Below are 17,054 nucleotides of genomic sequence, written 5' to 3' on the forward strand. Positions count from 1 at the left end.
ATATCGGTAGCATACAAATTCAGAATCAGGAATGATAGCTTTGGCAAACATTTGCAGATTGCCCACGTAGGTTGCTGAGATAGTGACACCTTGGCTTTCTGACAGTTCAATGTACACAAACTTTTTTCATGCACAGAACTATTAAACTATTGTATAAAATTACCTTCAGGTTATGTGTATAAGATGTATATGAGACATAAATAAATTTTGTGTTTAGACTTTGATCTCATCCCCAGGATGGCTCATTTCATATATAAATGCAAACATAAAATTTGAAAAAACATCCAAAATCCAAAACACTGTGGTCCCAAGTGTTTCAGATAAGGTATACTCAACCTATACCAAGGGAATAGCTTTCTGAGGACTCTATCTGATTTCCCAACTATTGAAAGGCACTTAAATGTTTGACTAGTTGGAGCAAAATCTAATCCAAAGCCTGTATGACTGCAGGCCTTATGAGTATAATTCTGCATACTTCTCTCTAGGCACCCCTCCCTGGACTCAGATGGTTTGCAGATTGGAACTCAGACAAAGACTCCAAGGGGCTCCTCTTCAGGTGTCCACACAATTCTTCCGTGTAGCTCCCTCCACTCTGTTGCTTTTTCTCACAGCTAATGGCTATCTTGGCTTACCTAAGCTGTGTCCCCTCAACTCAGTGAAACCATAGCCATTCTGTTTTATGCTGCAGCCTACATAATCTCCAAATAGCTGGAGTAATTACAGGGTTTGCTTGTTCCTCTCTCTGAGATCAGCGTCTTGCACTAACTGTTATCCCACACCGGGAAATCAGTTTTCATTTGTTTTGTTTTCTTGTTGTTTTGAATCAGAATGTTAAATTCAGTCACAATTACTCCTTTGCGACCAAAGAAATGTACCTTTTGGCAATTATTTTAGAGAAGTACTTACAGTGATCAGTATTCTGGTATCCACAAGAATACTAAAAATTATTCCAAGAATTTAACTTGGCAAGTATTTAGAAACAAACATTGTGTGCCAGTCACTATACCTGACTCTGATCTTTAAAAAATGAATAAAGTCCTATCTCTATCCTCATGGCAGTCACAGTCTTCCTAGAGAGAAAACAAACATCTCAAATGCAAAGCGATAGGTGTCATACCAGAGACATATGAAGAACAGAGTAAGAACAGATCTATTTGCACAAATACAGAATTTACACAGCAGCTACCAAAAAAAAAAAACCAAATACACACACACACACACACACACACACACACACACACACAAACTTGACTCACTGGATTTATGCCAGAAGGAGGCTTGCTTATTATCATCCTGGTTAGCCTAACATTTATGGAGATTCTAAATATTTGGACAGGAATAATATATGTGCACCTCAAATACTATCACACTTCTTTTTTGTTGTTAAATTGAGATAGAATCTCACTCTGTTGCTTGGGCTGGAGTGCAGTGGTGCGATCTCAGCTCACTGCAGCCTCTGCCTGCTGGGTTCAAGTGATTCTTCTGCCTCAGCCTCCCGAGTAGCTGGGATTACAAAAACCCACCATGTCACCTGGCTAATTTTTGTATTTTTAGTAGAGACAGGGTTTCACCATGTTGGCCGGACTGGTCTTGAACGCCTGACCTCAAGTGATCCGTCTGCCTACACCTCCAAAGTGCTGGGATTACAGGCATGAGCTACCACACTCAGCCTATTATAATTATTATTTATTATAAATATTCACTAGTGTTTGGGAACTTTCTAATACTGATTTTTTCATTGAAGAAAGATGAGTGAAAATTTCAAAAATTTTATTTTCTTTCCCCCAGACTGTTGCAGCCTGAAACAAGCAGTATTTCAGGAAAACCCAGTTCCCACTTGGAGGACAATGAAGATCTTTCCACAAAATTTAGTCAACAAACATTTACTGAGTACTCACTGTGTTCTTGGCACAATCATCACTGGAAAATAAAACACAAAGAAAATGATCATTTTGTCATTTTGATCATTTGTCCACATAGACAGTCGGGAAATTTATGCCAACTTATAACACTATTCTCAGAGCGACATCTATTTACTGCATCCCTTCAGTAAGTCATATATGTGCAGAAACCTTGAAAATGTGACAAATTTTAGTATGCATACATTGAAAAGCCTAACTTGTGTTAGCTGAGATATGTGGGTTTATTACCAATAAAGATCAAGTTTTTGAATATTAATTGAAACGTAAAATTATAAAGACTTGCCATTCTGAAAATCGTGTACTACAAATTGGTCCCACAGAATTCAAAGGGCATTTGAGATCAACATTTGACTCACGTAAAAATATAAAAGTTGAAAATATTACAGCACCAATTATTAAAAGACATACTATCATTCTAGACTCTTTACCCTGATGTTTCTAATCTTCAAAGTAGCTTATAGCCTCATCAAATATAGCTGGACTGATCTAACTTTACAAAGCCTGTATTCTTCTGTTTGTGCTGCTATAACAAAGTATCTTAGACTAGGTAACTTACAAAGAACAGAAATGTATTTCTTGTGGCTGGAGGCTGGGAAGTTCAAGATCCAGTTGCTGGTATTGGTGTCTGGTGAGTGTTGCTCTCTGCTTCCAAGATGGCACCTTGTGGCTGGATCCTCAAATAGCAGATGGTGCAAAGGCAAGAAAGCACTCCCTTCAGAGTTGAGCCCTTTTATAAGGATGCTAATCCCCTTTATGAGGGTGGAACTCTCATGACTTAATCACCTCCCAAAAGCCACAGCTCCTAATACTGTTGCATTGGGGATTAACTTTCAACAGGAATTTTAGAGAGAACACCATCATTCCAACCATAGCAGGGTACAATATGATTAGTACCCCTGGAATTGCACAGAAAAGAGATACTGGCCTTTCCCTTCAAACATACATACACCGAAGGCTCTGGGCTAACAGGCCAAGGCCGGAAGTGTTAAAGGAGGCTGGATCCCATCACCCAGAAGACTTACCACTTCAGAATTTCAGATGGCCCCAGCCTGAATTTTTATGGGCATCCCAGTGAGTGGGCTCCAAGATGAAGACCCTTCTCTGGGCCTCAGTTTCTCTCTTCTCTTTTGTGCTTTGATCTCTGTTCTAAAATCCTGCCTTTTATAGGGATAGCTGGAGCATGTGGGAAGATGGTGTCTTAAATATTTCCTGTAGATTGTCCATTTCAACTCCAACCGAGCCACTGTTCTCAACAAAGCACCCGGAGAGGCGGCAAGCAGCTGTGTCCTGAAATGTTCAAGGGCAGCCAAAATTGCTTTGGAATCTTGATCAAGACATCTGGTGAAGACATCTCTAACATAAAATCTCATTTGAGATGAAATATAGCTGTATGTAAATAAAATGCATCCTATGTAAGCACAACAAAGTCCACTAACTGTAATTTAATGACCTATATGTTTTAAATGTTTCAACTAAAAGATGATTTACAATTACATAAACTAAAATATTAACTTAAAAAATAATTTTGTATTTAGGAAACCTAGATATAAAGAATAATAAAAATAATAAACAAGTAGAATTAAAAAAAAACATAGCTGAATACAAATTTGTTATATAAAATCAATAGCATAACAGTATCATAATAATTATAAAAGGACCTAAAATGCAAATGGGAAAAAATCTCTAAAGTGACAAATTTTATGTAATATCTAGGAAAAATGAACAAAATCTTCAGTCTTTCCTTTTCAGTGTAGCTGTCCATAGACATGCAGTCTCAGACCTGAATTCTGACTCTTGAGGTAAGTCTCTATTTCCTGATGCTCACTACCATATCTCCTCCTTGCCCTGGATTAGCAGAGAATGCAAAGCAAAAACCTCTCTATAAAATTATAAAATGATTAAAATTGGGTGTACAAACTTTGAAATGATTACTAAGGGATATTTGCAATATTATGTACTGTCAAAATTTTGGCAGTTTACACAATGAGAGGTAAATGACACACTGATCATATTTTCTAATTTAATTTGGATTTTAATTCTAGTTTTAACTCTAATTCAACTTCTACATGATATTTAAAATATAAAAATCAGAAGATTTTCTGCAATTTTTTATATTATTATAAAGGAGATATAAAATCATAATAGAAACTACACAAATAGAGAACAAAAGAAAATATCAAGTGACAGATAATGTTTGTGTGTACATGCACGTGAGTCTATGTGTTTTTATGCACACCAATGTAATAAAATTTTAAAAAAGAAAAGGAAGCATTTATTGGCTCTGATAAAATGAACACATTGACTGATGTGCCCCGTTGCTTTGCAGCATATGTCACCACCAGGAGATAAGCTCTGAAGATTTACTGTTTCTCATGGCTCTTTGAGTTCAGGGAATTATGTATTTTATTTTCCTTTCATTTGAACTGACCTTGATTTTGTAATTCTGAAGATAGTAAAAATCATCTTATGTCTTACAAAGTATGTGACTGCATCACACTTTCATCATTTTTTAGACTATATTATGAAAACATAAAGGACTAAATCAAGCACATTTTGCCTAAGCACCATTTTGTGTTGGATATAGCTACATTGCCACATCTATCCATCACTGGCCGTCTCTGGATAACCATTAAGTCGGTATCAGACAGCTTGGAGGTTGTGCTGCTGTAACAACTGTAAAATTTGGTGGCTTAACAAAATAAAACTTTTTTTTTCCTTGTTCCTGCCAGTCTGATGTAATTGAGTGTTTTTTGTCTAGGCACAACCTTTTAATTTGGGCTGCATGTTTTTTACAAAAAGCTGGTACACTATATTATAGTCATCTGCTTTCACCAATCCACATGAATGAAAAAGGAGAACTATTACATTTTGTTATTAAACAGTCTTTTATGAAAAATATGCACAAGTATTATCATATACTCTCACTTCAGTGCAAGAAAGACTTGGAAATACAATTTCCTGTGAACCCAGAAAGAGGAGAAAAAATAGGACACAGAAAGCTCACTGCAGTGTCTACGTGATGGGTTCGCCCTACAGATACACACATTGTTTCCCAATAGGTCTGTCATATTTTTAACATCTCCTCAAGGTTAATAATGTTGGTCTATAACCAACACGTAGGAATTTTTTGAAATTAAGATGATTTTTAATATGCTCTTTTCCTTTGGCATAGAAGCTGTAGAGATAAAGCTGGAAGTCCCTGAACGTTCCTTTACTAACAAGCTGAAGAAACTTTATAAATATGAAGGTCCCAGACAGAAGGCTGATCTGATGATCTCCCCGGTCTAACTTTGCTTGAAGGCTATCTTACACCTGGATTTTCCAGTTATATGTGTCAATTTACATTTTAGTATTTTAAAGCTTAAAAAGACATGGGTCTTTTAATAATATTATATCTTCAATCCATGAACACGGGTGTCTGTCAGTGCTTACAACAGTGATCTACGGATTTAATGCAGCCTCAATTCCAATGCATTTTTTACATGTAAAGTAATTTTATTTTTGTTTAACCTTCAGCTTGTCAACTTCTTTCCTTGTGCAGCATTTGTCTTGTTTGGATACTTACCTAAACCCATATTAGAAACGTAGTGCATGTTACTTAGCGATTCCGCCTTGAGTCTGTAGCCACATGACTAAGGTGTTTTGAATAAAGGCCTATCTGTATGCCAGATAAAACTTTAGGAACTCTTACTGCCCATTCTTTCACAGAAATTCTACCTCTATCCTGATGTAATTAGGTTAAGAAAATTAAAGGCTTTTGTCATGTCATAAACATGACAAAAGGAAAAATTTTTCCGACTACTAATATGCAATAAGAAATCTTTCTTTCAAGTACCAAATCAATTTCTTCAACTGTACAATGTATTCTATCTAATTTGATAGTTTTCAGATATAATCCATTAGCAATAAAATATCATAAAATTATGACTATGAAAACAGAGTAAATGGAATAATTCAAATAATGAGTAAAATAAAACAACATTTATTATGGAATTTGTCATCAGTATATAATTATATATTTAAATTTTTCTATATATACATAAGATCACAGCCAAGAAGGTTAAGTATAATTTCAAATTTTCAGTGAGTTGGGCTATTTTATCAAATTTGAAAATATTCACTCTTACCACTTACTTCAAACAGTGATATATACATTTGTTTAGACAATAATATTTAAGGACCTTTTCCTCTTCAGAATAATACAAAAATTAAATGATGCATTGAAGATTCTACTAAAGAAAATTTACTTTTTGAAAATGACTTCAGCACTGAATATTTGTAAGAATTTTTCTAGTTAATTTCAGCTCTTTCCAGGATCTCTCTNGTAAATGGAATAATTCAAATAATGAGTAAAATAAAACAACATTTATTATGGAATTTGTCATCAGTATATAATTATATATTTAAATTTTTCTATATATACATAAGATCACAGCCAAGAAGGTTAAGTATAATTTCAAATTTTCAGTGAGTTGGGCTATTTTATCAAATTTGAAAATATTCACTCTTACCACTTACTTCAAACAGTGATATATACATTTGTTTAGACAATAATATTTAAGGACCTTTTCCTCTTCAGAATAATACAAAATTAAATGATGCATTGAAGATTCTACTAAAGAAAATTTACTTTTGAAAATGACTTCAGCACTGAATATTTGTAAGAATTTTTCTAGTTAATTTCAGCTCTTTCCAGGATCTCTCTGTTCAAAGAAATACCATCTTTGTAATAATTTATGTGAATACTTTACAAATCAAAAATTAATCCACAAGACTGTGTTACCATAATCACTAATTTTATCAAGTCCCCCAAATAATTTCTATATCAGTTTTCTTGATTATAAAATGTCAATAATATGGACACACTCTTAATATCTATCTAGTTACATCAGTTTCCCATCAACCGACTAAAGTCATTTAATAATTATATTGGCCATTTCCACTGACTGGAGGGAGGCTCTTCCACTAAGAGCTCCCTTGGTTTCCTCTGCCTCATTTTCCTTGCCAGACTTAGTTCATCTGCAATGTGAAGAATCACCTCTTGTACTTGACCACCTTGAAGGTGATCTTCTAATTTCTTAACATCTGGTTCCACTTTACCTATAGTCAGCTTCTCCTTTATAATCTGTTCTGTATACTTTCTAGATGCTGCATGTTTAGGGATTTACTCAAGAGCATCAGTAATCTTTCTGCACCATACTCTTAGCCTCTTACATTTTAGCAGACTGGCTCTAGTTGCTTCACTCCTGTGGACTCCCACAAGCCCTAGTGGTCTTCTTCAGCACACCCGACATGACAGTGCCCCAATACATTTTTTACAGAATCAAGTTAAAAAAATTCCTAAAATTCAAATGGGATCACAAAAGATTCAAAGAGCCAAAGCAATCTCGAGTAAGAAGAACAAAGCTGGAGGTATCACCCTTTCTGATTCTACAGCATGTTAAAATGCTAGAGCAATTAAAGTGGTTAGTAACGACATAAAAACAGACAGGTAGGCCAGTGGTACAGAACATGGAGCCCAGGAATTTCCACACATTTACTGTCAACCAATCTTCACCAAAGTTTCCACTAACCCACAGTGGGAAAAGGATAGTCTCTTCAATAACTGGTGTTAGGAAAATCGGACATCCACATGCAGAAAAATGAAATCAGACCAGTATTAAACATGAGGTACAAAAATAAATTCAAAACGGATTAAATATTAAATGTAAGACTGAAACAAAATAACGATAAGAAAACAGAGAGGAAAGTCGTCTTGATTTTGGTCTGGGTAAAGATGTTTTGGATGTCCCAGCAATAGCACAGACTGAAAAAGTAAAACAGACAAGTAGGATTGCATCAGACTAAGATGCTTCAATAGAGCAAAGGGAACAATTAACAGATTGAGAAGGCAATCTATGGAGAGGAAAAAATATTTGCAAACTATACATCTGGTAAAGAGTTAATATCAAAATATATAAGAAACTCAAACAACTTAATAGCAAAAAAAAACCCTGAAATTTAAAAATGAGCAAAGGACCTAAATAAACATTTCTGAAAAGATATATAGGAACGACCAACAGACATATGGAAAGGTGCTCAATATCACTCATCATGGGGGACATGCTCATAAAACCACAATGTGATGCCACCCACAATGGTTAAAATGGCTACTATCAAAAAGACAGAAGATAATCGCGGGCAAGGATATGGAGAAAAGGAAATTCATGTATGCTGTTCACAGGAATGTAAATTGGTACAGCCATTATGGAAAACAGCATGAATCTTCTCCTCCTTAAAAACAGGACTACTAGATGACCCAGCAATGTCTCTGCTGGGTAGATATCCAGTGAAATTGAAATTGGCATCTTGAAGGTATGTCTGTATTTCCATGTTCATTCCAGCATTATGCACAAAATCCAAGATATAGAAAACAGTACCTGTTAACAGCAGAACAGATGAAGAAAATGTGACAAACACAAACCCACACACACGTGTGTATCTATCAATGTGTATACATACACATACACATGCATAGACACCACACACATATACAATCATGCTCCATATATGCCATTTCAGTCAATGACTAACCACATATACAGCGGTGCTCCCATAAGGTTATAATGGTGCTAAAAAATTTGTAAGACCTAGTGATGTAGCTGTAGTAACATCATAGCATACCTTTTTTATATATAAATTTAGCATAGCCTGGCCGGGCACAGTGGCTCACACCTGTAATCCCAGCACTTTGGGAGGCCGAGGCGGGCAGATCACCTGAGGGTGGGAGTTCGAGATCAGCCTGGCCGACATGGCGAAACCCTGTCTTTACTAAAAAACACAAAAACTAGCTAGGCATGGTGTTGCATGCCTGTAATTCCAGCTACTCAGGAGGCTGAAGCAGTTGAATGACTTGAACCCAGGAGGTGGAGGTTGCAGTGAGCTGAGATTGTACCATTGCACTCCAGCCTGGGCGACGAGAGAAACTCCATCTCAAAAAAAAAAAAAAAAAATTAGCGTAGCCAAAGAGTACAGTGTTTATAAACTCTACAGTAGTGTACAGTCATGTCCCAGACCTTCACATTTACTCACTCACTGACACATCCAGAGCAACTTGTAGTCCTGCAAGATCCATTAATGGAAAGTGCCCTAAGGGTACCGTTTTAAAATCTTTTATAGTGTATTTTTACTGTGTGTTTAAAATGTTTAGATACATTCAGATACACAAATATTGGCCGGGCGCGGTGGCTCAAGCCTGTAATCCCAGCACTTTGGGAGGCCGAGACGGGCGGATCACGAGGTCAGGAGATCGAGACCATCCTGGCTAACACGGTGAAACCCCGTCTCTACTAAAAAATACAAAAAATTAGCCGGGCGAGGTGGCGGGCGCCTGTAGTCCCAGCTACTCGGGAGGCTGAGGCAGGAGAATGGCGTAAACCCGGGAGGCGGAGCTTGCAGTGAGCTGAGATCCGGCCACTGCACTCCAGCCCGGGCGACAGAGCAAGACTCCGTCTCAAAAAAAAAAAAAAAAATTAATCATTGTGTAACAACTGCCTACAGTATTCAGTAGAGCAACATGCTGTACAGATTTATAGCCTACTGTAAGTGTGTAGTAGGCTATGCCATGTAGGTTGTGTAAGTGCACTCTGTGATGTTTGCCCAAGGATGAAATTGCCTAAGGACACACTTCTCAAAACGATCCCCATTAGCAATGATGCATGACTGTATATGTGTATATATACACACACATATGAATTCATAATATATATGTGATGAAATATAATGTGTGTGTGTGTATATATATATATAATGGAATGTTATGTAACCTTTAAAAAGAAGAGAATCTTGTCATTTGCAACAATATGCATAAACCTGGACAATAATGTTAACAACACATTGTTTCTGAAACCATCTATAAAATTTCTGCTCTCCCCTCCAGTAAAATAAGCCAGACATGAAATGACAAACGCTGTGTGACCTCACTTGTACATGGAATCTGAAATAGTCAAATTCATAAAAGCAGACAGTAGAAGGGTGGTTGCCAGGGGCTGACGATGGATGAAATAGGAAATGTTGGTCAAAGGGGACAGACGTGAAGCTGTAAGATAAACATCTTCCAGAGATCTGCTGTATGGCGATGTAACTAGAGTTAATGGTAGTATATTGCATATGTGAAATTTGCAAGAAAGTAGATCTTAAGTGTTCTCACAACACACACACACACACACACACGAAAGTTCATTATAAATAAAACGATAGATGTGTTAATTATGGTGATTATTTCATAATGTATTTGTACATCAAAATATCAAGTTGCAAAATTTACACTATGTTTGTTTGTATCAAGTGGCCCACTTTAATTATATATTTAAATATACATATACACAAATTTTTGAGACAGATTCTCACTCTGTCACCCAGGCTAGAGTGCAGTGGTGCAATCTCAGCTCACTGCAACCTCCACTTCCTGGGTTCAAGCGATTCTCCTGCCTCAGCCTCCCAAGTAGCTGAGATTACAGGTGCCTGCCACCACACTCAGCTAATCTAAATATATAATTTTTATTTGCCAGTTATATCTTAGTAAAGCTGGAAAAACTTTTCTGTGTAATAGAGGCCTGTAGTCAATGTAATTGTAAATCTTTGTAATAAAGCACAATAATGTGGCATAAACCTTTGGTTTTTACTAAAATATATATATAGTTTCAGTACAGCAGAGGACTTTAGAAGCTCTCATTTCCTGTGTAGGGAAACCGAGGTCCAGCAATGTGACCTGGCCTGACCAGAAACTCACACATCCTACCCCATGAATTGCAATCTAATATTATTGCTAGTACTTCATGATAGTCTTGAACTCTGCTGAGCACATACTGGGAGTAATTCAGGGAGAGTGAACTTAGCACTCCCTGTGTTCATAGTATTTGACACTCCACTTAAAATGCATTTGAGATTTGGAGTCTCTGACGGTGACTGCTTCCCACAGCAAGTGAGCTGTGCTGAAGGGGAGGAAGTAGAAATTTTCTAGGTATTTTCAGAAGCATACTGCATTAGTAACATTGTCATATTCTGCCTCCACTTCCAACGGTAAAATTCAGCAAGCTTAGATGTCACTCTGTTTTAACCTAGAGTCTTTCTGGAACAAAGGAACTATATGATGCATATGGGGTTTAGAGAAGTGAGTAATGAGGCAAAAACAACTGATTTAAGTCATTTAGCTGAAAGTGAAAATATATTATTTCAGACATTAAGTCTCTAGACCTTTCCCTGGTGCCCAGAATTCATGTTTTCACAGTTGGAAAGATTAAAAAAAAAAGAGAGAGAAATAGGACATTTATCTTAAGATTTTTCAGAACAGACACAAACTAGGCAAATATTGTGGTTGTCTCAATTTACTTTGCTAAAATATTCATCCAAATTTAATGAGTTTGTCTCCTGTGTATCTTTGAATATAGCTGTATCACCATGAGGGCTTTGGCATTCTGATTAGAAAATTAATCATCCCAGATTTAAACATGGCCCTTTTAAAAGCTCCTCATCCCACCAGCCTGTATCACCATGCTAATAGTCACACTACTTTCTAGCATTTCCTTTGATGCCAGATTCAAATGTATTCTCATCTTTATAATAATTATGTGCTTCATGCAGTCTCCAAAACTGAAGTGTTTTTATTTTTCAACTTCAGCCCGTGACTGCATCTTCAACATGAGTTCTGCCTTTGAACACGTACTTAAAATACTCTGGCTGGGCATGGCGGCTCATGCCTGGATCCGCAGCAGTTTGGAGGTCTGAAGCAGGAGCATTGCTTGAGCCTAAGAGTTCGAGACCAGCCTGGGCAAAAGAGTGAGATCCCTGTCTCTAAAAAAGTAAAACTTAGCCAGGCATGGTGGCTTGTGCCTGTAGTCCCAGCTACTCAGGAGGCCAAGATGGGAGGATCACTTGAGGCCATGAGGTTGAGGCTGCAGTGAAGTGAGCCATGATCGCACCACTGCAGCACTCCAGCCTGGGTGACCACGTCTCTAAAAACAACAACAAAATTCTTTTCATTGCTATTCATTTCAGTTGTTTCTGTGGAACTTGAATATTTTCCACTCTTCAAATAACAAATCATGAGTGTGTGTGTACAAATAAATACAAATATACGTATACATACACATGCACACAAACACATAAATAGGAGAAGCTTGGAGAGGCAGAAACACACAGCAGAAAGGCTTAAGCATGTTTACACTGTCTTTCCTGCATCCTTCAGACGTGAATGGGCATTGGTTGCAGGCATGTGAAAGAACTCTGACTCTCAGTATCTCCCAGTCCTGTTTATCCACCCAATAGGCCTTCAAATATAAAGGGGGCTTCATTTATTGCTTAATTTTCAAAAGATTATTATGATAACATGGTACAATTGAAAACTAGTCTTTTATAAATATGCTGCTATAAACACGCAGTTTAGAGGTCTAAAAATATTATAGCTGTCCCCAAAGTAAAACTCTATGGCTGATTACTTCATTTCAAAAAATTATTAAAACAATGTGTTTTAAAAGTGTTTTTAGGGTTTCCAGTCTACATAGCAGTAGCTGAGGAGTTGCTGATATCCTACTTTCCCTAACTACGAGAATAATGCGAATAAGCCAATATGACAATGATTTAAATGTATGGAGTGTTTAATTTGTGACAAAGTATGCACATGAATTGTCTAATTAAATAAATACTGAAAATAATCCTGAAAGACAAATATTTTATCCCTATTTTAAAAATTTGAAAACTGAGGCAACCTGTTAAGTGCCATAAATGCTGTCCTATGTTATAAAACCCTGGTATTGATTCAGATGATCTGAGATTGGTAGGAGTAATTGCCCCTCTGATGTCTCCAGTTGGACACTTTCTACTCCATTGGTGTTAATGCCGTGTACCATGTTTTACAAGCATATATTATGTAAACATTATACAACCCAATCAAGTACAGTAGAAAACCCCAGTAGGGTAGCATATTATGTTTACATAAGTTTAAAATATACCTTATTTACCCTATCTTAGATCTACACAGTATCTATTCCCCTCCATCTACAAACTAGAAATTTCAAGGGAGAATTGAGTAAGTACTTATTTACCTGGGGTGTTATGTTTTTTGGTCATGTGGGCAATTCAATATTTTGTTTCTATATAGTTGTCCTTGTAGTAATCCTAGACATGGTTACTGTGGGCAAAAAGTAATACTCACAACTCCTTCCTTATTTTGAAATTTCTGGAATTCTCTGCTAAAGTCAGAGCCACCAGTTCTTTTATACAGCCAATTTGTCTTCTTTGAGTGCGTTTCTTTCGGTAACACTTCACATTCACATTGGCAAGTCAACAGCAGATACAAAGAGCTGGTTTGATGATGTGGTCATGATGTAGGTAATTAAGCAAGAGAGAAAATAAATAGGAAATGTAGCCATTGCCTTTAATGAGACAATATGTAAACTAAAGTCACTAATTCCTCAAGAATAATAATCATACACAACTACTGAACTTTTAGAGCATGAATTTTTTTCTTTTATTTGAGATGTATCAAAATTGTTTTATGAAATAACCAGTCATTGTAGCCATAATGCCAGATGTAATATGAAAAAAAAACTTTATTGTGTTATAATCCTATACTTTTGAAGATTGTTTATTATAGAAGCTAATCTGACTTACCTTGATCAAATAAATTGTATACACTGTCTAAAGTATATTCACATGTGTGTCATATATTGTCCTTACTCTGAGAGATCTTGAAGCATACCCCTTTTTGCATGCTTTTCTTTCATTTGGGTTCAACAAACATTTTTACTATCATGTATCTGGAGGCTTACGGACAGAAACAAAAAAGTGGTCATCACATACTTAATGTTAGAGATGACACACTTTAATACATAGATGTTTGTCGCAGGGTATGAAGTTTCAGTAAGAATGAATATATTTTGGAGCTCTAATTGTAGCATGGTGACTATAATTAACAATACTGTATGGTATTGTCTATTTGAAGGTTGAGAAGAGAGGAGACCTTCAATGTTTTCAACACACACACACACACAAGTAACTATGTGAGGTCTGTATGTTAATTAGCTTGACTATTGTAATCATTTCACAATGATCATTGCATATCAAAACACCACATTGTATGCCTTAAACATATAAAATTTGTATTAATTATACCTCAATGAATCTTGGAAAAATAAATGAAATAAATCTTATTTGGTTACAAAAAAGCAAGCATGTAAAATAGGTACCATTAGAGCTTTCTGTTAAAAGTAAACTTGATACTAATGAATAGCATATACACCCCAAAGTGCTCAAAGCACAAGTATTCAAATGTATTTAATGCAAAGGACTAAGCTAAATATGTCAGATTGAATTTTAAAGCTATATGCTGCTTACAAGATGTATACATTTCAAATTAGAACACAGAAAATATGAAAGTCAAAGAATGAAAAAATATACAGCACAAAATTCAAATATATAGCTATATTAATATCTGATCAGGCAGTAAATTAAGAAATATTATTATAATTAGAAAATCACTTTTCATAATGAGAAAGCACCAATTCACCAGAAAAAGTAATTATTCTCAACTTCTGTGTGCCCAGTAGTGTAGCCTCAACATATATAAAGCAAAAAAATAACATAAATAAAAGGAGAAATAGGCAATAGAGTTCAGTGCACTGGAAGATGTAACAATTCAAAACTTATATGCATCTACTAACATAACCTCAAAATATGTAAAGCAAAAAATTAACAGAAATAAAATATATATAAGCAGTTACACACTTGTAGATTACACACTTATATGCCCTTTTCTTGGGGAAGTAACAGCATTCACACACCTCAAAGGTGACTGCTTTGGGATTTGAGATGAGTTTGATAAAAAACCAGATGTGTCCTAACCACCATTTGCCTCCTTCTGCCCAGGCGTCCCTTCCTGGTTCTTTAATCTTCACCTACTTCTGTATTTGGTTTTCTCCATGTTAACTTCATGGTTTTGAGGAATGAATTAGTGGTGCTTTATCTTTGTAATTCCACAGACACATGCATGATACCTGCACATCATAAGTATTCAATAAATATTTGAAGAGTAAACAGCACTAGTGTTTCATGCCAATAATCTGTTGTGATGAGGGAATCAGCATTTTTGGTTTTAAACATTCCAGGTATGGTCTTTTGGTAAAAATTCTTACTCTTATTTTATAGTGAGATGGAACATACCACACTTGGGGAGAGATGTTTGGGCACTCTTGGGTTGTATGAGTGCAAAGCCTTGAATAGTTAATTACTTCTTTTGCACTCATTATTTTCCAAAAAAAAAAAAAATGTATATTTAACTTAAATAACCCCGTTCTCCTTCATTTTGCCATCCACCATTTCTAAGGGGGTCTTGAGCATCTTGAATGATTTCAATGTACATATAGAATAAAGGAAAATTACTACTTTCAGACCCAAACTGCGTGTATGCGTGTGGGTGTGTCTGTGTGCGTGTGTAAGAAATACATCCAGTTTCATACATGAATTGTCAGTCTGAATATTGGCATTTTAATCTTTTCAGATGTCTGGTCACTACATTGCTCACTAAATAACTCTGCACTAGTTAAGTCATCCCCAGTAATGGTTTCTTTATAAGAAAATAATAAATTGCAAACTATTTGTTCTGACAAATAAGTTCTTCCATGTATCATATTCGATTGCCAATTTTATGCAAACATGTATTTATATGTCCAGTCTACAGCACTTCACATTACTGAGAAACATACAATAATTCCTTATGATATAATAATTTTCATTTTTCAAGAACTGAGTGATACATGAAAGAGAATGCACAATTACATTGAATGTGGTTTGCCATTAATACATTCGGAAATCCTTCAGTAGAGAATAATAGATATTCAAATTTAAGCAAGCAGCTCACACACACTACAAAGCTATTTTCAGAAAGATTAATAAGATTTGCACTTCCATCAACAAAGAAAGATATAAAACAAGATAAGGGCATATTGAAGGATTCTTCTAATATCTGTGAACAAACATGAGAATATCAGAAGAATCATATATAGCCAATTTCATTAACTTTTCATTTCAGACATTAAAAGTTTTTTAAAAGAATGGGATTTTAGGTGGTATAACTAAGTAGCTATACACATTTTTTCTTTTCATACAGACTTCTAGAATGTGACTACAGTCAATCAAATTTTTAGCAGGTAATTTATGATGGTCAGTTATATTCAGATTCTGTCCAAATTGATATTATTGAAACAAACAAAATGTACAAATATTACAATGGGAAAAATTATCACAAGCTGCAAGACTTCATTGGATGAAATGTTAGGCATTGATTACGGGATTGGGTGCAATTTTATGCCATGTGAGAAGCAAATACTTTTTGTCTTTAAGCATTGATAATAGTAACAGAGTTTCCATTTATTAAATAGGTGTGATGTATTAAGAACGCTACTCAGATATTTTACCCCTAAGGTATAATCTTTGTGACAACTCTATGAGATAACTTTATTCCTATTGTAATAATGTGGAAATTGAGCTTCAAAGAGACTGCCACTTGCCCCTGGTTATGCAGGAGGCCCTTAAATGACCTGAATTTTGACAAACACAAACACACACACACACACGTGTGTGTATCTATCAATGTGTATACATACACATACACACACACAGACACCACACACATATACAATCATCCTTCACATATGCCATTTCAGTCAATGACTACCACATATATAGTGGTGCTCCCATAAGATTATAATGGAGCTAAAAATATTGTGTCACCTAGTGATGTAGCTGTAGTAACATCATAGCACATCTTTTTTAAATATAAATTTAGCATAGCCTGGTAGGGCATGGTGGCTCACACCTGTAATTCCAGCACTTTGGGAGGCCAAGGTGGGCAGATCACAAGATCAGGAGATCGAGACCATCATGGCTAACACGGTGAAACCCCGTCTCCACTAAAAAATACAAAAAAAAAAAAAAATTAGCTAGGTGTGGTGGCAGGCACCTGTAGTCCCAGCTACTCGGGAGGCTGAGGCAGGAGAATGGCGTGAACCCGGGAGGTGGAGCTTGCAGTGAGCTGAGATTGCACCACTGAACTCCAGCCTGGGCGACATAACGAGACTCCGTCTCAAAAAAAAAAAA

At 35.9% G+C, this 17,054-nt stretch overlaps 1 pseudogene; it reads right to left on the bottom strand.

Annotated features, from left to right (window-relative positions):
* Nucleotides 1–6,846: 6,846 nt before the first annotated feature.
* Nucleotides 6,847–17,054, bottom strand: part of LOC108539973 (NADH dehydrogenase [ubiquinone] 1 alpha subcomplex subunit 5-like) — a 13,900-nt pseudogene continuing 3,692 nt past the window's right edge.

The sequence above is a fragment of the Rhinopithecus bieti genome, unplaced genomic scaffold (genome assembly GCF_001698545.2).
Source record: "Rhinopithecus bieti isolate Rb0 unplaced genomic scaffold, ASM169854v2 scaffold_574, whole genome shotgun sequence".
Lineage (NCBI taxonomy): Eukaryota > Metazoa > Chordata > Mammalia > Primates > Cercopithecidae > Rhinopithecus > Rhinopithecus bieti.